This window comes from Mauremys reevesii, linkage group 11 (genome assembly GCF_016161935.1).
Source record: "Mauremys reevesii isolate NIE-2019 linkage group 11, ASM1616193v1, whole genome shotgun sequence".
Lineage (NCBI taxonomy): Eukaryota > Metazoa > Chordata > Testudines > Geoemydidae > Mauremys > Mauremys reevesii.
Window position 1 is genome coordinate 60330397 of NC_052633.1, and position 23235 is coordinate 60353631.

The 23235-nt window shown below is 39.5% G+C and overlaps 1 protein-coding gene across 8 annotated transcripts in view; it reads left to right on the forward strand.

Moving 5' to 3' along the window:
- Positions 1-564: 564 nt before the first annotated feature.
- The window catches only part of NCKAP5 (NCK associated protein 5), a 580968-nt gene continuing 558297 nt past the window's right edge, over positions 565-23235 (forward strand). For all 8 annotated transcript variants that reach the window (XM_039495322.1, XM_039495320.1, XM_039495324.1 and 5 more), the window contains exon 1: positions 565-742. The gene's annotated coding sequence lies outside the window, so the exon portion shown is untranslated. The remainder of the gene's footprint in view (positions 743-23235) is intronic.

The following is a 23235-nucleotide window of genomic DNA, read 5'->3' on the forward strand; positions in this document are numbered from 1 at the left end:
AAATTTGTTTCCAGACCAGACTCTTTTTTTTGCTTCCAGATTAATTAAGACCTTTAACAGAAAATTATTAATTACATCATCCCATCTATATAATAGAGTTCACTGTAGTTATGTAGGAGTCAATGGTATTCAAACGACATCTTTTGATGAAGTAATTGGGCTGCTTCTGGGGCCTGTTTCAGCTGCTATGGGCGTGCTTCAAATGCAAATTACTGCCAAATGGATTCTTTCTAAATTCCAGCCAATTAAAATACATTTAAAGTGCAGCTGGTGGAAAGCAAAAGAACTACAATTGTGCAAGAAACTTTAGGGCAATGAGATAAAATCCCCAAGTTTGGCTAACACGATTATTAAATAATGCATTTTTGTAGAAGTGGAGAAACCAAAGAAAGAGCTCTCCTAAGCTCCAGTCAGAAGCAAAGATGACACTTTTAGCACTACCTTAAAAGAGACAAAGAAGGGAGTGTGTTTGTTAGGGTGTCAGTTTTCTACTCCTGGCTCTTTAAACCATGTAAGTTTGGCAGCTTGCCCTATGTGGTGCTGCATACAAATATTGACAGAACACAGTGGTATTTGTTAAACCCATTCTTGAGAAGCCAGTGATTAAAACTCTGAAGGAAGATCTGAGAACCTCAGACATTTTTTGTCCTCAATAATGTTATAACATTTACAGAATGAAAGAGAAAATACTGAGTTTGGTAAAATGAAAACATTGACCTTCCATTTCTGCTTTGCCTTGTAGGTAAGGACAGATTTTTGTTTGTTTTAAATCTTATTATAAAAAAAAGAGCTTACAGTTAGCACACTGAAAGGTGCTATTAGCACTTTTGATTTAATCCTCTGATTTGGGAGGAAGCTGTGTGACAGTATGTGTAAATAGACAGAAGATGTTACCCAGTAACTATGTACCATCAGCATTAGTGTTACATACTGTACCTTTTTCTCAGTACTGTTCCAGTGTCCGATAGGTGCTTGAATCTTTACAGACATCTTTAATATACATTTATAGTTTAATGTCTGGTACTTTCCTGACAAGTTCCCAGCTGTATTTTGTCTAGTTGTGTCAATAGGGGGATTTCAGAATTTGCTGCATGTATGGTACTTTTGAAAAGTTATTCTCTCTGCTATCTAATTGATCGTTGTCATTCTAGTATTCAAATGCAAACCAAGGACTTCTAAAAATGTGTTGCCTGCTCTTTCTTTCAACTTTAAGTAGTTGTTTTATCTGAGACTATTGTCTTCATCTTTTCTGGTATTTTAAAAGAAACAGCTGAAGTTGCATTAATGAAGTGTATATTACACTATTTAAAATGTGTAAATCATTATAAATCATATCTGATTTCATTTATTACATTCTGGTGTACTGCAAGGACTTGAAGACAGTATTGGAACTGGGGGTCAGGACCCCTCAGAGGGTCGTGAGGTTATTACATGGGGGGTCATGAGCTGTCAGCCTCCACCCCAAACCTTGCTTTGCCTCCAGCATTTATAATGGTGTTAAATATATAAACAAGTGTTTTTAATTTATAAGGGGGGTTGCACTCAGAGACTTGTTATATGAAAGGGGTCACCAGTACAATAGTTTGAGAACCACTGGTTTATACTCATCATTTCATCTCAGCACTTTAAATCATCTGAAATTCCAGACTGATGATTGCTATTTCAACACATTATGGTCCGTACTCTTTGGCTTCACTTTTGCTAATTGTGAGCAAAGAATCTTGCACATTTCATGGTATGGGATCATATTTCAGCAATAGGGATTTGTTAAATGTGCCTTGTTAATGTGCAAGTAGCACTGAGCATATGCCAAGCTGAGACTTTAAGAAAAGCTTCATGTGCCTACTGACAAAATAAATGCTGGTTAGTCTATAGAATAATAGTTTAAATGTATTTTGCAACAAACTTCAATGTATGAGTTAAGCTATCATATGAAAATAAGTCTGGTGAAGTAAAAAACTAGCAAATTCAAGAAATATATATTAAAATTCTCTACATTAAGGGCCTTGATTTTGCAAGCTTTACTCATTAAACTAGTCCCTTTGGAGTGGATGGAACTATTTATTTGGCTAGGTACAGCACATCATTAATAACTACTACAGAATTGGGGTTCAAAGACTAGGTGTAAATAATATTTGCTATGGTGAGATACAGAAATATATACATATAAAAAAACCCAGAAGGCCCCAAATCCTGCAAAGACTAGTGCACACTTTTATCTTTAGACAAATCTTTGCAGGATTGAGTGAAAGTCTTTTTGAAGATAAAATGCAATTGAAAAGCCTTGAGAAAGATGGAAGGATAGGTGGGGAAATGGGTCAGCAACTCGTTTTAAAAAACAACAACCCACCATCTCTGATAGTACCAACATACCCAGATCTCTAATACCACAGCAAAAGCTACTTTCATGTTGCCATCTTCCATATTTACCCACCTTCCTAGAGTCCACTGAGATTCTAAATATGATTATGATTATTGTTAAAGGACAAATTGAAAAAGCTACTTTTTAGGAGGTTATGAAGGATAGTAGGAAAAGATGCCAAGAAGCTAGTACATGGATGTCTGAAAAATGGGTTAATTTCTCTGACACTTGGATTGTCATTTTTCTCTTTACCAGGAGTCTCAGAAAAGACTTGTTTCAAACTGAGAATTTGTCCCAAACAAAGAGGCTTGATCCAGTTAATGTAAACCAAGAACTGAATTTAGCCCTTTCTATACAAATGTTTTTCTGGACTTTTCTGTAAACTTCCCTTACACACATGGAGTGATTGGCGTCTCTGGCTTTCATTCTGTACACTATATCTGTTCCTTCAAGGGGAAAAAAGAAAAAGTTGGTTAGACAGTGTTGAGACAAACAGGCAAGAGAGATCTATTGCTACTTTTACATTCTCTTTTCTACTTCATATCATATTAGCCATTGGCCCTGGTATTAGTATCAGAGATCAGAGCCCAATTGTACTATGTACTATACAAATACAAAGTGCGAGCCAGCCCCTGCCCTGAAGAGCTTACAGTCTAAACTCATTCTGAACTCAGAGTTGTAAGTTTGAGGGGGATGCAGTTGTATCTTTGTGCACAACTAAGAGCTGAATCCCTGCTTTGCATGAAAAACACAGCTCATCTGTAACTATGGAGTCATGACTGGCACCACGTTAATACACAAGACAGACACAGAGCAGGAGGAGAAGCAGAGACTGGTAGATGCTAATATTGATCCTGCACCTCAAACTTGGTCCGACTCCAATAGGAGTTTGGATGGTGGAATCAGGTCTTATGTTTATAACTGCAGGCAGATATGATCTTACTCTTTTCTGGAGCTTATGCTCCCTCCCCTGTGCAGTAGTGTATGTATTACTCTGCTGCTGCTGCAGCCACTACTTCTTCATGTCTTTGACAGACAAAACATGAAAGCCGTCATGTGTGAACATATCCTCCTTTCCTTTATCAAAAGACTAGAGCTATGAAAAAACGGTCACGCTGTAGCAGGACAGATGCACTGCTTTTCATAATAATGAAAAGGAAAACATTATTCAGAATCAAGAGTGATTATTTTATTTTATCATCTGTTTAGTATTTCAGTGCTGACAATATTCTTGGTGCTGTACAGCACACAGATAAACAGACCCTGCACCAAAGACCTTATGTAAAACAATGCACTATGGGTGTCATATCCCCTTCTAATGGCTGGTCCATGTTAGAGGATAAGGGTGAAAGCATGACCCATCTGAAGTCAATGGCAAAACACCCATTAACTTTGGTGAGGGAGGATTTTACCTTAACTGCTAGCAGTTAATAGAGTTGCTTCTTTAGCACTAGTGAGCAAGGCATATACTTTTAGTGTTGAATGTCCCAGGTTCAAAACCCTGCAGATGACTCATGCAGAAGGTCCATACACTTATAGGCTCAAAGCCAGAAACAAATAAACTGAGATGAAATGGGAGACCCAGAAGATGGTATATTAACTTGGAATAAATTTTGAGATTTTTTTAATGGACTTTTGTTTACTTTCTTTAGTTGCTTAGGATTCTGTTATTTACCGGGAAATTTCAGAGCAAGAAAAACTATTAGAGTAAAATTTCTCACCATAATTTTCCAGGTTTTGCTATATTTTTTTTTCTAAAGCAAAGGTGTGAAAATCTGTGATGTTTGGTGAAAGATGGCAAAATTCTACTTTGTAACAAAAGCTTAATCCGTGAGAATTCGATACTTCTGGAAACTCAGAATTGAAACAAAGTACAACTGCTGAATTGTACATCTAGAGTGACAGATCACTAGAAAAACTTTTGGATGTGAATTTCACTTACAGCATGGCTAAGATATATCATCTCATAAAGATAGATTATGTGCATAGATCACCTTAGTTATACACCAGTACTAACATATAATAGACACATTGATGTATCCAACATTTTTCTTGTAAGCTGAGCATTTTAGACTTGAGTACCTCTTGGTTTCATGGAGAAGAGACCCCTGACAATCCTGCTGAATTTACTGAATTTTTGGTAGCTGCTTCAGATCCTCCCATATTTTTCCAATTGTTCTATTAGGACACTGTGGCTAGTAGCACCTTGTAGATGTTACTGAACCACTGAAACTTAGGAACTCACTCAGTGTTTCCTCTAAAAGTCAGGGAGTTGAGGTGGGTCAGCTATAAGCCCATTGGACAGCAGATTGGATGACTACCTATCCTATGATATTTCTTCTAAGAATGACCTCACTGTGGTGGACAGTGCTGATTGGCCAAACCATAACTTCACTCAATCATGTCCCTTCTAAGCTTACTTCAGCCTTATGTATAATAATTAAAAACAGACAGTTTTTAAACACTACCCAATAGAACAAAGAGATGAACCAAGAACTCCAAAGCTTAACACAGAGGTTGTGGTAGAAGTTATAAAGGCAAGGCACTCTCCATTTCAAATTCAGGGAACCAATGAGCGCATGGCCTGCTATGGAAATACAAACAATTCGAAATGCAGTTCTACTCCGAAAAATGGCTAGAAGAAATGTTGTCTCCTTTGTCTAGGCCTGTTCCCCATGTGGTATTGAGTCAGAAATTCAGACTCTAGTAACATGTATTATCACTAAGGAACCAAAGTAACTGTGAGATAAAACTATGTTCCTGTTCTCACATAATCAATTATATTTCCCTGCATGCCAAAATGTGCCCTCATTTACTCCTGTGCAATCCTACTGAGGACAGGGGTAGCAGAGCCTAGGTGTGAATGGCAGCATAATTTGACCTATAGAACCTTTACTACTGGTAGATCTGAGGAACAAGGAAAGAACCCAGCTTGCTTTTCATATCCAGGATGTTTTTTCCAGAAGTTCGGAAAAATATATTTTTACTTTTAAATGGAGCAAATTGTGTATGGAATCACAATGAGATACAAAGGGCTTGTCTACACAAGAAAATATTGTGGTTTAAACAATACAGGTGTACTGGAATTTCAGTATTTTCCAGTAGCAGTAACAGACACTGATATACGAGAGGGCCTATCAATGAAAGGAATGTGAAACGCTTTGGCAATCAGTGCACATTACTGTGGTTTGCTAAATGATACTCATGCTTTAATGGAATTGCTGTTTTTACTATGTGTGCCCTGCCCACACTACCATTGTTATTTTCCTACCCAAAGCCAAAAAGCTTTTCCTTTCTCTGTGGTGGGAACCATGAAATAGGGATACAGAATCGTTTTAAAATTGCTACTTCCGCGGTAACCCACATGAACGTTGTGTTTGTCACTTTATCCCACACTACATCTTGCAACTGGCCACATTACTACTGTGAGCTTTGCTTCCCTCAGGCTTTAGCCCCTAGCCCCAGTAGGCACCACCCTACAGGGCAGGTTGTGCGTGTCTTGCTCAGAGGGTCAGTAAGTTTGGCCACCTCTGATCTAAGTCATGGCTGTAGCTGCACTGCCCCAGAAGGAGCAAAGAACCGGTACCCCCTGCCCCATGTTCTCAGTGGGGAAGTAACCTGCTACTGGCCCTTACCAGATTATTTTCTTTCCATCCTCTCACCCATGCCAGGCCAGCTATGCTAGCCAGTTTGTTAATGGGGAAGAGGCAAAGAGCCACCTGTTTGTTGCTCATTACCTTCCCACCTCCATGGGAGGGAATACCAGCTATGCCACCCCCACTTTGCCCCCCACATAGCCATAGCTGAGATATAGGAACACAATACAGGGAAATGTGTGTACATGGAGTCTTACCACTCTTGTAAGGCTGCATAAGGTCAGGCCACAAGTTGACCCATTGCAAATAGCAATACTTGGTTGTTGGAACAAGGAACAAAATGTGTTGTCAACATTGTGTGCTCTTCCAGTAACAATGCTCTTAACCTGTGTGACCACTTTATATGATAGCAAAGTATCAGAAGCAGCAGCTGTTAGCCTTGGGCTGCATCTGCACTTGGAGCTGAGGGTGTGATTCCCAGCTTGCTGAGGTATGCTTGAGCTAGCGTGCTAAAATAGTAGTGTAGCCACAGTAGCATAGGTAGCGGTAAGCGGCGGCATAGGCTAATTGCTCTGAGAACATACTCATAGGGCCTGGGCAAGTGTTTAGGCCATAACACTGCTTGCCACTGCCTGTGCTACTGTGGCTATGCTACTATTTTATTAGCCTTTCAGCTCAAAGAGAGCTAATGTTATGTCTACCCAAGCTGGGAATCACATTGCTAGCTCCAGGAATAGATGTAGCCTTGGTTTATACAGACTAGCTTTTAAGAGTTACTCACATGTTACTGCTATGGTGAAATGTGCCAGCACCGTTTAGTCTCTTCTGTATTCTGCTAATTTTATCATTTGTATATAGAAAACAATGTACAATGGCTTTTAACTAAGGGCTAGGTTCTAGTTTTTGAATGTGTGTCTACATCACAGGTATTTTTAAGTCCAGTGCATGTGATTTCATGGTTTAAAAAAGCTTGTAGCAATATTGTTTTGTGTTGTAATCATACCTGATCCCACAAGCTAAATTGGGGTCGGCGTGGCCTGTAATGGGAGGTTCCAAGGATTACTTAGGATGCCAAGAGTAATAGTGTTTGTGATTCAGGGTGAGACACACTTCCCTCCAACTCAGTGTGGTATATGGGGTCATGTATATACAGCGGTATATAAAGTATGTGCTTTGTGAGTCTCTGGCAAGAAATGTGCAGTGCAGACATAAGGTATCACGATTAATAGTAACAATTGAGTGGATATTTTATTGGCTGAAGCTCTGAACCCTAGAACTATAAGAGAGCAGAAAGCAGCAAATCGCCCTGCACCCTACTTGGCCGCTCAGGAAAGCATGAGCAAGAGCCATAGGTGAGTAATTTTGAAACTAAATGTCTGTAAATGAGTTCTTTGTTTATTAAAAGGAGACAGAGGGGAAAAATCTGTAGGCTAGATCTGACATGTCATGGCTTTGTGTAACACAAGGACTGTGCATGGGTCTCATGTACTAGAAAAGGATCTTGGTAGAAGTACCCACCATTACAGGTCTGCACTAGAAGTTCTTCAAGAACACACCAATCTGCGGGGCTATAATTTCCTTGCAGCCTCATTCTTCAACATACCATTTCCATCCACCTATAGGAAATTGTGAACGAGAGGCAACCCTTTCCTCTGCCTCCTGAGAGTTTTACATAGTTGTACCCTGATTAAAGAAACAGTTTCTTTATTGGTAAAACTGGGGCCTACTGAGAGTGATGCTGGCCCTATCCTTCAGCCACACAACAGTCTGTTTAACATGACATTCCACTAGTGATTGTACAAATCAGCTTCCTTATGCACCAAATTAAAAAAAAATCACAGAACAAATGTGAGCCTCCCACAATATTTGCCATTTTTATACTTTTAATTTAGAGCTCACCTTACTCAGTTTGGGTAGTGCTTTTGTCTTCAAATAGACTCACTGGGGCAGATCCTCAGGGGATGTAAATTGTCATCACTCTATTAAAATCAATTATTGAACTTCAGTGGAACAATGACAATTTTCATAATCTGAGGATCTGCCCCACTGGTTTTAATGGTACTATCTGAGAAATAAGGTACTACTCAGTTAATATTAGAGTGTCTGACTCAAGCCACAGAGATTGTTGTTCCTTTTTTTTGGGGGGGGGGGGGCATTGAGTAGGCCCTGTACAGACACATAGGACCACATTCTGATATTCTCCCTTAATTAGTAACTCACTCCTTAAATAGTCCTGTTCATTCCAGGAGCACCACTACACCTGGTGGAAGGGAATTAGAATCTGATCCATAGTTATAGATAGTCCCTGTCCTAAAGAACTTACAGTTGAAATAGACAAAATGGGCAAAAGGTGCTCAGAAAAGGAGCATTTTTGCAATTACCAGATGATGAATGGAAATGCAGACAACTGATTTGCCCAAGGTGTCACAGGGAAGCAGTGGCAGCGTCAGATACCAAACCCAGATCTTCTGAGCTCTAGTCCAATGTCTTAATAACCACAGAACAATCCTTCCTCTGGTTGCGAAGGCTCTTAACTAATCTTTTCTATCAAGGTGACAGATGTTGTCCTGGATCTTTTTAAAAGGATGAGTGTGATCTTGTCTTTTGACAGTTGGGCAGATTTTTTTCTTTTAGATAAGATTCATGGAAATTGCTCTGTAAAGACCTTTGCTTTCCAAAATAAGAATTTCAAGAAGGGAATGCTAGTTGCATGCTGGGTATAGTTGTATGCCTCTGATTAAACCAGTCAAGCCAAAAGTGGTGGACCATGAAACCCTTACAGAAGTTTAAATAATCAGGGCCGTTAATATGCGCTGTCAAGCACTTCTTTAAAGAAAAAATGTTCATTCTGTCTGGCATTTGCATCTTATTTATAACTTATTTTGCATCATGAAATTCCTATTTACACCACCCGGTAAGTGATTAAGTAATGCAAAAGGCCCTCCCTCTTTATTGGGATTAATTTCACCATTGAGAAGAGATTTATGCTTTCAGTTTTGGAGGAAAATTATCAGAACTTTCAGGACCGGGTGTGTTAATCCCATTGACTTCAGTGAGGCCAGGATTTCACCACAGATTCAAAAGTAACGCTAATCTGAGTGGATACTTACTGAAGAAACAAAATACCCTATAGCACTTGGCTGAAGATCACTCTGTCAACAAAATGAGTTTTGAGAACCAAACTCTGTGAGATCTATTGCTGAGAACACATGGTTGTCGGACACTCCCTGTACTACTATCACCTAATATCTTTTTGCAAAGCAAAGGTGCTAAGATATTATGGTGAAGAGGCCAGAAAATTACCTGCATAGATCAATAGACAGTGCCATTTTGGTATCCTTTATTATGAAGAAAAGTGTATAAAGCCCAAACTCTTCTGTAAATATAGAGTTGTATAAACACAGAACCTACTGTTGTACTGCTTCCAGTATAGAAAAATTGACAGAAAATTATTAATAATATTACAACTGAATATTTGGATAAGGTTTAAAAATAAGGGCTACATCCTCGGTTGGTGTAACTTGCCATCACTCCATCGAAGTGCATATGGAGCAATGCTGATTTTTCATAACATTCTTTATTATAAAAAGTAAACCTATATTGCAAAGAAATGAGCCACTCTTCTGGATTAGATGTGTCATTTTATGTGACTTTTTTAAGCAAGTCTTTTCACTGAAAAACATTGGCGGAATCTTTTGTGATAATATTTCTGACTGATTTTAAAATGTAATTTCTTTTAGCTTGGATGTCCTGTCAGAGAACTATATACGGCGTATATTAGAACCGCTTGACCTGTAAAATATAATGCTTTTGAAGCAACTATTTGTTTGGAATGATACAAACAGAGATCTTGCAGGATTGGGTCCTTACGCATACAAGTAGTCCCAGTGAAGTGAATGGATCTACTCACATGAGGAAGGGTTTTTGGGAGTGGGCCCAAATCATCACTTTTCTGACCCATGTCACTATATGGTATCTAACTGACAATGTGACGTCAGTTTGTATTAGCTCACCACCTTCATAATGTGGTTTTTCTCCTGTTCCCCCTGAAGTTAATGGCAAAACTTCCTGGAACTCCACTTTTGATTCAGTTAGATTAATGAGGAAAATGCTGTATTGACAAACCACGATACACAAAATCCAGATTGTGGCATGAGGTTTTAGCTGCATAAATTCCATTGGTATTAGTAAGAGTTGAATATAAATTCTTGTTACTGAGTGAAGAGTATTTTTCTAAATATTTAGCATAGCTTCAGTGTCCCACTGAGCAGGTATATTCCCCAGAACTTCTACCAGTGCAGTCCAAAGCTGACCTTATTTAATAACATGGAAGATGAGAACCAATGGAGTCTCCTACAGGATCCAATATAGAATATTCCATCTTTGTCCAAGCATATTGGCTTTTTGGATCAGGGCTTCTATACATTTTGTATTTGCAAACCACTTCATTAGATAGATTCTCATAGATGATTCTCATCCTCCAATGCCCCAATACTTCTTATTTAAAAAAGACAGTTCTGTTGGCCACCAAGAAGGGCTCTTTGGGCCACTGTTGGATGGCCACCAAGAAGGGCTCTTTGGATAGTTGTTGGACTACAGTCTGGGAACTGCTGAGACAGAATATTACATATTTTGACTTGTCTCCACAAGCTGCTTTATGTGTTGTTTAGGTGCAGCCTTCAAATCCTTTCAAATGCTAACAACAATGCTCAGTTGGATAGTTTGCGTGCCCTGCTTTAGAGAGACAACAGTTAAATAATTATTTAGAAAAAATATTTGAGATTTTTGAGACACTCTTTCATATATATTTTTAAATATAGCTACCAGTCATACAACTTGCCAGACAATAAACAATGGGAAAGTTTGTCTCCATAACCAAACTAACCAGAGTGGAAAAAGATGGAATTCTTTCAATAAAATAAATTCTGTTCTCAGATGTCATGAAAATTGATGTCACTTCTAATTCTTCTGCAAAAATCGCTACATTTTGCCGCCAGTCAATGCAATCCTTTTCTCCCTGACCAATCTATAAAAAGACATTGTGTACAAACTTCTATTTTCTGTGCCAGAAATGCATTCCTGGAATATAATGGAGGCCTTTTTGTTTTGTTTTTTGTTTAGAAATGTAGATAACACTTTCTCCATGAACTTTGATAACATTTATTTTCTACTATAAACAATTAAACTGAGTTCTTTTGGCAATCCAAAGTGGAATCCCCCAGCAGTAAACTTCCCATTATTTATTTTGTAAATATTATGCTGAAAATAGTCTTGCATGACAGCTTTACATGAGTAGCATAAAGCTTCATATCTATGAATTCTAAGGGCTCTGTCTATAAAGTGAGGGAGACTTTTAATGGACTGAACAAGAAGAACCTTTTCTAGGTTCAGATGGCAACCCAACCTTTACAGGTGTGTATTATTCAGACTGACTTGATTGCAGTGGTTTGGACCATAAGCTCTTCCTTGCTAATGAGATCAGCTTTACTGCTGTGGTATCCAGGGAGTGTTTGCTTCTGTGGAGCTTACATCCAAGATTATGGAAATCTCCAAGCGAAAAGCCATAACTCACTGAGATGGCTGTGAATGAACAGTGGTGCACACTGTGAGTGTTAAGCTTACCTGAGAAAATAAAAAGATTAGAAATGTTGGCGTGTGAATGACAGCTCTGAGTCAGATGGACTCTACTCTTGCACAGCCATTCAACTTTCTGGCTAAACACACTCATTTTTGGTTTGTGTGTCTGCTCTGCTAATTGCCATTGATAGACCTGTTTGCAGTCAGCTGTGCCAGTCCTTGTTTGTTTAACCCAATGACTGGCTTGGTGAGTAATGCCCTACTCTCTTGTCTTCAACCATACCTACATGCAATCAGAGGCACCACAGGCAGATTGATCACAATGCAGTGCATCTCCTAAGCTGGTCATCTCTCTCTCTCTCTCTCTCTCTCTCTCAAGAAAAAGTGCATGGATGTGTCTTTGCTCAGCTGGATATTTTTTCTTTCCTTTTTTTGATTTATTTTGTTCCCCTGGTGTCTTGCCTTTACTCCATGGCTGCGGATTGTACTCTTCTTGTTACTGACAGCAAGTAATAAATGCTGAAGGTGATCAATGCAGTTCAAGCTGCATGGTTTATTTTTAATTATCTTCTCTACCATATAATGTAGATGTATGGCATTGTGTTAAAATCAATGTGGGGGGTGGAGGAGGAAGAGAAAGAAGAGACAATGTTCAGTTGCGCTGAAAATCAAACCACTTCTGTTTAGTTGCCTAAATATGGATTTAGTAGCCTGACCTTTTTTTTTTTCCCAGCGGTGCGGTGCACATACAACTCCCATTAAAGCCAATGGCAGGGTGGGAGTGTTCAGCATCTCTGAATCTGGCCACTCGGCTCAACTTTAGGTATCCAGCTTTGGAAATCTTGGCCTTCGATATTAGAGAAGGACAGCAGAAATAATCTATGTAGGTACAGTATGGTTGATGGTAATGTGTATCTAGAAATGGAAATGACCACATTTGAGGTGGAAGAAAAACATAAAAGGCTTAATGCGCTCAAATCAGGGGGATCTGATCACTTCCACCTCAGAATACTGAAAGACCTGGCCCAGGAGACTTCTAGTCTAGTAGCAAGGATTTTTAATAAATCTATCTATTTGGGGGTAGTACCATATGAATGGAGAATAGCTAATGCCGTACCTATATTTAAGAATGGGGAAAATTATAGACCCATAAGTCTGATCTCACTAGTATGCAAGGTTTTAGAACAAATTGTGAAGGAAAGAACAATTAAATTCAGAGAGGTAAATAGTAAAGGAGGATGCAATGCAATATTGGTTTACAAAAGGTATATCATGCCAGACTAACCAGATTTCCTTCTTTGAGAACAGATTTTTTTAGACAAGAGAAGTGCAGTAGATCTAATATTCTTGGATTTCAGTAAAACATTTGACATAGTGCCAAATGAGAAATTATTAGGTAAATTAGGGAAGATGGGGATCAATACAAGCATTGTGAGGTGGATAAGGAATTGGCTAAAGGGGAGAAGGCAACAGGTTGTGCTGATAGGTGAATTATCAGAATGGAGGGAGCTTATTAGTGAAGTTCCTTGGGAATCAGTCCTAAGTCCAGTCATAGTCAATATTTTCATGAATGACCTTGACACAAAAAGTAGGAGCGTGCTAATGAAATTTGCTGATGATACTAGGTTGGGAGGCATTGTCAATATAGAGGAAGATCAGTACATTATACAAGAAGATCTGGATAACCTTGAAGACTGGAGTGACAGAAACTGGGATGAAACATCAATAGTACAAAGTGGAAAGTTATGTTGTTAGGGTTTAGTAATAAGAATGCCTGCTACATGCTGGGGGCTCATCAGTTGCAAGTGACAGAAGAGGAGAGAGACCTGAGTGTGTGGGTCACTCACAGGATGACTATGAACCACCAATGTGATGCGACTGTGAAGAAGGCAAATGTGAACCTAAGATGTTTTAGGTGAGGTATTTCTAGTAGAGATAGAGCTGTATTAATACTATTGTATAAGGCACTGGTAAAACCTTATTTGGAGTGTTTTGAACAATTCTGGTCACCCATGTTCAGGAAAGATGAATTTAAACTGGAACAGGTGCAGAGAAGAGCTGTTAGGATGATGAGGGGAAAAGAGGGCCTTTCTTATGGGAAGAGACTGGAAGAGCTTGGCTTCCTTAGTCTAGCAAAAAGGAGGCGGAGAAGGGATATGATTGGTCTCTATAAATATATCCAGGGGTTAAACGCCTGGGACAGCGAAGAGCTATTTAACCTAAAGGACAATGTTGGCACAAGAACAAATGGATATAAACTGGCCATGAACAAATTCGGGCTGGAAATTAGAAGAAGGTTTCTAACAACTGGAAGGGTGACGTTCTGGAAAAGCCTCACACTAGGAGTGATAGGGGGCAAATAACTTAATTGGTTTTAAGAGAGCTGGACAAATGTTATGAGTGGAATTGTACGATAGGATTGTTTGTGATGCTAGGCGGCAGGCCTCAACAGCCCTGGGGCTCACTTCAGGTTTATATCCTATGTTCCTAAAGTGCATGCTTCAAGGTTTCAGCTGGCCACATGGCTGGGGATGGTACATTGTGAGGGTTGGCCAGTGCTCTTTGGTGACAGAGAGCATTCTCTCTCTCTCAGGTGCTTGGCTGGCTGGTTCTTGCTCACATGCTCAGGGTCTAATTGATTGCCAGGGGTCAGGAAGAAATTTTCCCCCAGGTAAGATTAGCAGTGACCTTGGTGGGTGGTAGTGGGTGGGTGGGACTTGCCTTCTTGTGCAGCATGTGGGTGCGAGTGACTTGCCAGGATCATCTGGGTATATCTCACTTAATTATTTCACAGCCATTGAGGGAGCCTCAAGCACTGGTGTATCTTGGCCGTTTCTATTCTCTGTCTGTGGTACATAATAGTCTAATGTCCAGTGGGCTGTAATACATTGTTTTCATTTTGGTTGTTGGGTTTAGTGTGTGGGTGCTGGGAGGGGTTGTTGGCCTGTGCTATTTAGGAGATTAGACTAAGTTCAAGTCTACATTTAAAATACTGCATCAGCGCTACAGCAGCACTTTAATAAATACACTCTATGCCAACAGGAGAGAGCTCTCCCGTTTGGTGTAGTAAATCCAGCTCCTCGAGAGGTGGTAGCTATGTTGGCGGGAGAAGTGCTGTCTACACAGGGGGTTAGGTTAGTGCATTTTTCACACCTCTGAGAGATGTAGTTAAACTGTTATAGGTCTGTAGTGTAGACAAGACCTAAATGATCCAGTGGTTCCTTTTGGCCTTAAAGTTTATGACATTAAGTGATCAGCAAGCACCAAGAGCACAGAGAGTTGCGCATATTAAGGTGATGATTTTAAAAGGTATTGCATACTTGCCAAGGACATCCAGTGTAAGAGCAGGGGAAGAAGTTAAGAGTAAAGAAAACATTTTTAAAGCCTCTTTTACTGATAAGAACCATGTGAGGCTTCAAGTATGATTTAAAATATTGATTCAAGGATCTCAAGACTTGTAATTTCATTGCCATCCAACAACTGCTGTGTAATTAAAGTTCAAATAGACAAGAGTAAACCAGTTAGTTTAATTCTTATTTTTCCAAATTCCTCATACAATCTTTAGCTAGAAGTACCCTGAGTATTATCACCTATCTCTTACACCTACAGCACTTTTGGCTGGAAGCATGACTGATTTTGATATTACCGGAGGATGAAAGCATTATTTCAAGTGTTCTGAATGAAACTCTTGGTTTATCATCAAATGCAATTTATAGCTGCCTTTGCTTTTGCTTTATGTGCTAGTTCCATAGCTCTGTAATATGGTCCCTCAAAGAACGTGCCTTTTCTCTTTTAGGCTCAAAGCTTGATTTAATTGAATTGAAGTTTTCCATTTACTTCAACAGGACACGTAGTCCTTAGAGTCTGATCCAAAGCCCATTGAAATCCATGGGAGTCTTTCCACTGACATCAGTAATGCCCTCCAAGCAAAATTCTCTCCCTGTGCCCTGAAAGTACATTACATTAGGCTGGGATTTTCAAACGTGCCTAAGGGAGTAAAATGTCCAGATCCCAATGAATTCCCATTTCAGTACATAACCCCTTTTAGAATCTAGTGGAAGCAAAACAGAGGGTAGGTAATTCCAGTAAATGTCAGAATGTCAGATTGAGCCCTTGCTAGAAGTAGATGATGTTCTATAATACTCCTATGAACATCTAATTCTTCTCACTTTACCACTCTCAGACTATTAGGAAATCAACAAGAAAGGTTATTGTCCACAGAGGAAATCACAACTGTACCAGCTAGGAGCCCGCTCTAATATCCTGAATGGAAAACATCACATACTGTAACTTCTCGTGACATTGACGGGGAGAAGAATGACCTACAATACTTCTCACAGCATGGGAACAGGCATGAGTTTGTCCTGCTAAAATCAATGTAGCTTATTAGCACCCAGTGGTGGAAGAGCTTAGAAAAACAGGAAAGTGCATTGTTTTCATTCGGTGGTATTGTATGTAATGAGAGATGTGACTTTTCAGATTAAAAGAGGCAACCGTCTTCAGAGAAAAGAGGCACCAGAATAAAAACGGCTAAGAAATTAGTCAGCATATTTGAGGCTTTAGATTCAGTTAGGGCACTGATCACAAGCCAATTGAAAGCAATGGAAGGATCTCCATTGATTTCATTTGGCTTTGGATCGGGTCCTTACTACCTGAGTTAAAAATACGTAGGCCCAAATCTTCAAAGGTATTTAGAAACCTAACTCCCATTGAAATCTTTAGGGATCCTAAGCCATAGCTCATTTCTTCCTCTAATCAATTTGTATTTAAGGACATGAAAAAACGTTAACCTCTCATTCACCATAGTTCCTTGCCTTTCAGAGGGAGGTGTATGATTTTAACCATTGAAACTGAACTTTGGGGATTGTTTTGGTGTGCATCCCATTCTGATGTTCTTATTGCATCCAATGAACCACGGGGCCAGCTGTGTAGTTGTCAACTTACCTGTGCTCCTTTCATCTCTGAGCTTTATCTTTTCAATCCAGAATCTCTCTTTAGTGATTTATAATAGTCTTGCAGCATTGAGAGCCCTGGAGAAGTGCTATTCTACATTTAAATACACACATCTATATGTGTTGTACATTACTTTGTACTGCACGGCTAAAATGATGCTATGAATCTTTTTTTTGTATTACAGGTTATATAAAATACATATATATTTTTTATTTTTAGGGAGATTGGTCACTAGGACTTGGAAAAAAAAATCTGCCACCTCCTGAGGATCCAAGCTTCTAGCCAGGGAAATACCTTTGGCCTATTGTTCCCCACAAAGGCTGGACCCTGTTTCCTCTGAGGCCATGGCCCCTGTGTCTGAAAGAATGATAGTTGCATGCTGTATATAATTGTAATGTATTGTCAATTTGTTTCTTATAAGGTAATTTACTACTAGGGCCAGTAAAATAGCAGAATTTAATGTAATTGATGAATTCCACCAGTAGTAATTTAATAATATATGTGCTGAATAATATCTGACTGGCTGTGGAACTGGGAGACTATAAAATAACTGTTAATATGCTATGTTCTCTTGACTGGTTCAGGAGTGTGAGTACCAACTTCAGGGCATACACCCTAAATTGGTTGTGAGTTCTATAGTTAGATTTCACCAACCAAGTATCAAGTCTGAACACCTCAGGCACTAAAACAGCTGTAACATGGAATCACAGAGTGTGTCCCCTTGGGTAATGTGATCTATTTTGCAACCCAGGCAAGTTTGGCTTTGTGATAGATCATCCCTTACACCAAAAATCACAATTACTTCCAGTCCCAAAAGACCAGTACCACTGCACCTTAGATCCTACACCAAAGACAATGCTTATAGCCACTCCCTGTAATAAGTGAACTAACGATTTATTAACTAAGAAAAAGAAATAAAAATTATTTAGAAGGGTAAAGCAGGTAAACACACACACACAAATGAGTCACAGTTTAGGTTCCAAAAGTTAATAGAAGTTTCTATAATAAGCAAGCTCCAAATGTCCTTTAGGGTTAACCCAGGCCAAGCAAGGGGATCTCCTGCTTATGCTTAATAATCCTTGCCCCTCAGAGTCCAAGCAGCATAAAGATGCCATTTCTTCCTGTTAGGGAATTTTATTCCCTTCCTCCAAAGTTCAAACTGATGAGACAAGTCTCCATGAAGGTCACCTCTTCATGGGTGTGGGGGTGGAATCAACAAATTTTTTTGTCCTCTGATGTTCCACAATGGTTTGTCTGATGTCTACGGGCCTTCTTTTGCTGGGCAGAAGAGAACACCTCCTGTGGTAAACTAGTATTTAACACTTGCTTAATACTTCTCTCCTGACTGGGCGGGGGAGGGTTACAGTTTCAAAGCAAACACTTTTATAGTGCAAAAACTTAAATATTACCTTTATAACATGGGACACAGAGTAAAATTACTGCATGTAGCAACTTAAAAGCATTTCATAAAATCTAAACACATTTTCATAAACCTAATATCTATTTTAACAATACCAACACACAGGTGAGCCAGACTGGTTTCCGCTATGTATTTGTCAGTGTTCAGTTGAGGTGTACAGGCCTTGGCATGAGCTGGCCCCTGGTCCGCTAGCATCTGACTAGCTATAGAACTGGTTGACTATTCAATAAGTGTTAATACACAAGAATCTCTAATGAATACTGGAGACAGGGGATTCAGTTTGCTGAGTTCCAGCTAACCAAAAGGTTTGTCAGGCTGGTATCAATAGAAGATGCTGAATGATTGAGATTTTTTTGAAAAATCTGGCCCTTCATGTCCCATCTAGTCTTTTGTGTGCCCTAAGTCATGGTAACATGAATGTTCTTTGGTCCCTTTGTAACTGGATGTCACAGCAGCTGGGAAAGTTAAATGGCAGCTTAATTTTCATATCTAGAGGCTTCTCATTAGCACAGCTTCCCATAACATTAATTTAATCTGTGTATTGTTCTATTGCATTATGGAAAATCATAGAAATACATATCTGCTAAAGCTAGGTATACACGTTTTTGTAATCAGTCCTTGACAGCATCTGTCAAAACAATGCAGGAAAATCCTTGGGCTTGGTTTGTTATTAGAGAATGGGTCTGTTTATTTATTCGATAGAAGGAATAAAACACATTGAGAAGACGCCAACAGAGAGACATTGACTCAGTTATAAAGACTTCCAACTTGCAGCTACAGGATATTTCAGTTCCAGCATTTCACATCAATAATAAACAATCTTTGTGGAAATCATGAAATGAGAAAATGAATTGAGGGCTAGGATCTATATATTTTTTAATTTGGTGCTTGCTGTAGTTACATTAGGTTCGATTTGGAGATTGTAAAGAAGCATGTTCTGTATCACAAGAGCCTGAATTTCAAATAAATGTTTGCCAGATACATGAGGCATTATCAATAATTCATCATCCTAATTCTTCTGAGATGATCTGTTGATGCAAACCATTGGAGCACATGGTACTAATATGAGCATTTATGTGATTTACAGAGCTACAAAATAGCAAATAACTAGAAATTTCTTCAAGTGACAGCCTGGATAGGCTCTTGAACATCAGAAATGGTGTGTGTGACTGACACAGTGCAGTATAAATCATGCTTGTCTTTTCTAAGTGGCCTCTAGTGGTCTCAGGGTATAAGTAAATGCACTTAGACTGGCATCTTCATAGTCCATTTCCAATACCTGATTGACAGGTTATATTTTATATTATTGTGCTTTTTTTTTTTTTAAGATCTTTAATAACTCCTTAGTCCCCTGGATGTTTGGTGCTCACAGCAGGACATCTTGGAAAGGGGTGTTTATGTGGCTCTATAATGTGTATCTTGACACTCACTGTGTATTGGGCCTGTTTTTTCTCAGAAAGGCGTGCCTCTGGCAGCATGCAGCCAGTTGTGTTACAGAAGGGGATAATGTAAAATCTTTCTCAACTCTCTGTGGGATAGTAAACCTAGAGTAAACATATCAAATCCCACAGCTGCAGCTGTGATTTGCCCTCATGTTTTGCAAATTCAGGTGACAGCCATTCTTTGTTAAACATACCGTAGGTTTATTTTAACTCCTTGTCTGGTATCTATGACAGCGCTTCTGTATGTATGACATATGCACGCATGCTCACCCACACATCCGTACAACACGTACCCATTTTAACGGTGTTTTTGAAGATTTATTTACCTCAAAATTGATGTGATTTGTAGATTTTTAGGCGTCCCATCAGTGTTGTGCACCTTCATGCATAGTCTGAGAGTCAAGCTTGGTTCCATGTTCCAGTGCCATTAGAAGCTGGGAGTGCTGACAGCTCATCCTTAGCCCTGGTGAGCTGGGTGTGTTTCATATAATTATCTAGCAGCCCCTCTGTTAAAGGAGCTATCTTGCTGTCTGCTAGAAGTCCCCTCCAACCTTCCTCTGTTGGAGGGATGTTTGCCTTGAAAAATAAGGGGTTAATCATCAGAATTTGGTTGATCTGGGAGAAGCATAGATGGGATTAAATACAGTGTTTCCTGCATGTATCTACAGTTGTTTCTGTAAATCAATGAATGCACTCAGGGGTCTTTTGAGTGATTTAAGAACACTGGAGAGTTGTTAGGCATGTTCATGTTCATGTTAGGCAAATTTTCTTCTCAATCATAACAGCTAGAAATGGAGAGTTGTAAAGGGAGGCTGGGTGGATTTGTGACCGTAGATGTAAGAAGTGTCCAAGGTTATAAGCCAGAATGTGAAAAATACATGCCTAATGTAACTCTCTTGACTTCAGTGGAGTTAAACCAGGGATGAATTTGATTCAATGTATAAAATATAAGTGCACAAAATTATTTTGGAGGCAAAAAGAAGATAATTATATTTTTCTTTTAGCTTACAGTGTGGAAGAGGAATTAAAACTTGATACTTCCTATGTATCACTGTCCCTTCTAAAAGGATGATGTAGACTGGGACGTCATTTTGCATAATTTTATGGGCAACAGTTGGCATCCCTTAGCTGAAACTCAGTCAGCTCCGTGAGTGACTGAGGATTTGAATAAGCACTGCCATAGTTAATTGTTTTTTGTGGTTTTGTCCTGAGACAAAATGGGTTTTGTGTATGTTCTGCAATGTGCCATGACTAAAATGTTTGTCTGCTTTTCCGCGGAGGCTGAGAGGCTTGCTGTCTGAGACACAGCTGTGTGCAATGGATCAGCCACAAGCAGGGAAGAACTGGTCCCTGTGATTTTTGGTCTTGGTTTTGGATACTTGATATAGGAACTTTCTCTTGGAAACTTTCAGCACAATGGATCCCACTTCTGGCCTTATCCAAAGTCTACTGAAGTCACTAGAAAGATTCTCATTGATGTTAATGATCTTTGGATTAGGCCCTGAATCTGGACCCGGAATATATGGGCAAATGCTAGTTTCTGAATAATTATAATGTCACACATTGATAAACAAGTCTCTGAAGCTTGATTTCAGTTCTGTAGCAAGGCTCTTGCATTTTGTGGTGCTCCAATGCAGCAGTTTGGCTATTCTGTGGCAACTTCAGATTATTGAAAAGCTAAATTATTTATTTATTTATTTATTTATTTAGATATTCTTAATGGCATTTATTTTTATGATAAAGTAAGAAAGCTTTTTCATGTACCATGTACTAGGTAATAATAATATTAAAAAAACAACTCCAGGCTTGTAAATTTAAACTGGCTCTTTATTAAGAGAACAATTTACAGAGATGCTGCAACTGCAGCCAGCATTCTAGCCATTTGAGCACAGATTGACTTCCTGATGCTTCCTCCAAACTCCCCACTCCTGCAACCTGTGCTCCTCTCTCCCGTTTCCATGATTTCTGCAAAACTCATCCTATAAATTGATATTAAATTGCATTTATTTTATGCTGTCACTACATCTTAAATTTTCAAAATGTCTCAGAATTTTGTATTGAGAATACATACATTCATTTTCAGAGTTGCTGGCCAGCAGTAATAGTAGGAATGTTGTCATTCCACAATATAATTATTAAATTTCAGTGTTAAAATCCCATTGAGAAGAATCCCACAGAGCTTTCTCTCAGAGCTATTTTCTCAGGTTTTGTGCAGATTCAAGAAGAAAACATTTCATTGGCTTATACTCTCTGTTCATGTTAGGCAAATTTTCTTAAGCATAACAGCTAGAAATGTATTTTTTTGTTCTTGTTTTTTACTGTAAACTTAAATTGTGGAGCACAGCTTTTTGGCAAGGGGTGGACATTCAATGGTTGTGCAATTCCAGAGTATCAGAAGCCCCATTTATGAAGTGACCATCAAACTAATGTGCATGTGAATGGCCCATTAGGCTTCTCTGTGGCTTATGCTATCATTTCAATAGGGTAGAAAATCCATGTTAGACTCACATTTATTCCCTGGTAGCCTCTCTGACCTTCTCCTATTCCTTAAACTGGCTTTGCTCTGCCCACACAAAGACTTCCCAGTCAGTTCCCTACAAGACAAAGATTCCCCAATTTTTGCCCATATAGAACAGATACAGAGTGACTTGAACGAATTGAGCTGACGGCCTATTTGCGCTATTGCTGATGAAAAGTGAGTCAGCTTCACAACTGCGGCTGGGTTGATCTGGGTTTTCCTAAAGGAGAAGAAACCTTTGAGGAACACTAGAGTGCCACTGGAAATACACTAATGTATGCGCATGATCCATGACCTTTATTTTGTGTATTTTTAAAACTGTACTGACTGGAATAGCTTTAGGACACACACATCTCCCTTATATGATGGTCGCATGTGGATGGCAATCATACAATCTATCCCAGTATACCTATGTACAATATAAATAACGTAATGCGAGTTGGGCGTTGACTATAACTCAGCAGACAAGAATAATGACTAGTCATATTCAGTTCATTTTTTGAGCATTTCTTAAAACTAAACCAAGAAGGTAGGTGCCTGCTTCAGTGGAACAGGCAACTTGTCCCAGGTCTTTGGAGTGGTAATTTTAAAAGTTTGCCTGTCTTTTTGTAAGGTCTAATCCTACTTTTCTGACTTTAGTGAGAGTTTAGTCTGAGTCAGGACTGTAGGGAAGGGCCTGTGGGTATAAGGTTGCTGTTGCTGCAGAGGAAATATTGCAGGAATGAGAATATTTTCACCAAGTGTAGATTAGAGAGGCCTTTTTGGCAGGAAGAAAGAGCAGTTTGCCTATAACACCTAGTCGGGGGTGCCATTTGAGGGGGGTGCAGGGAGGCTAGACTTCCAGACTTCCCCCAGGGTGGGGAGTTATTTTAGAGAGCACACCAGGGACTCAAAAAATACAGCCAAGCCCTCTGATCCAAGGTTACATTCAGAAAAAGGGGAAGGTTTGTGGATGTAGGTGAAAATAAGGGGCCAAAACCAAGAGAAGGGCTAGCAGGGGTACAGAGAAATTCCCACTCTACCTGTGGTACTTATGTGGCCCCATCACCGTAGTATCTGTGCACCTCACAAGGTCTAAACTATTTCTCCTCACAGCCCATTGGTGAGGTACAGCAGTGTTGTTATCCCCATTGTACAGATGGGGCACTGAGGCACAGACAGACTAACCAAAGTGGCCAGTTCTCTGAGACGCAGCGAGCACATCCCTCAGCCCACACCGCTTCCCGCAGCCCCCATTGGCCTGCAACGGCGAACCGCGGCCAGTGGGAGCCACGATAGGCCAAACTTGCACACGCGGAAGGTAAACAAACCAGCCTGGCCCACCAGGGTGCTTACCCTTCCGGGCCGTGGGCCAAAGGTTGCCGATC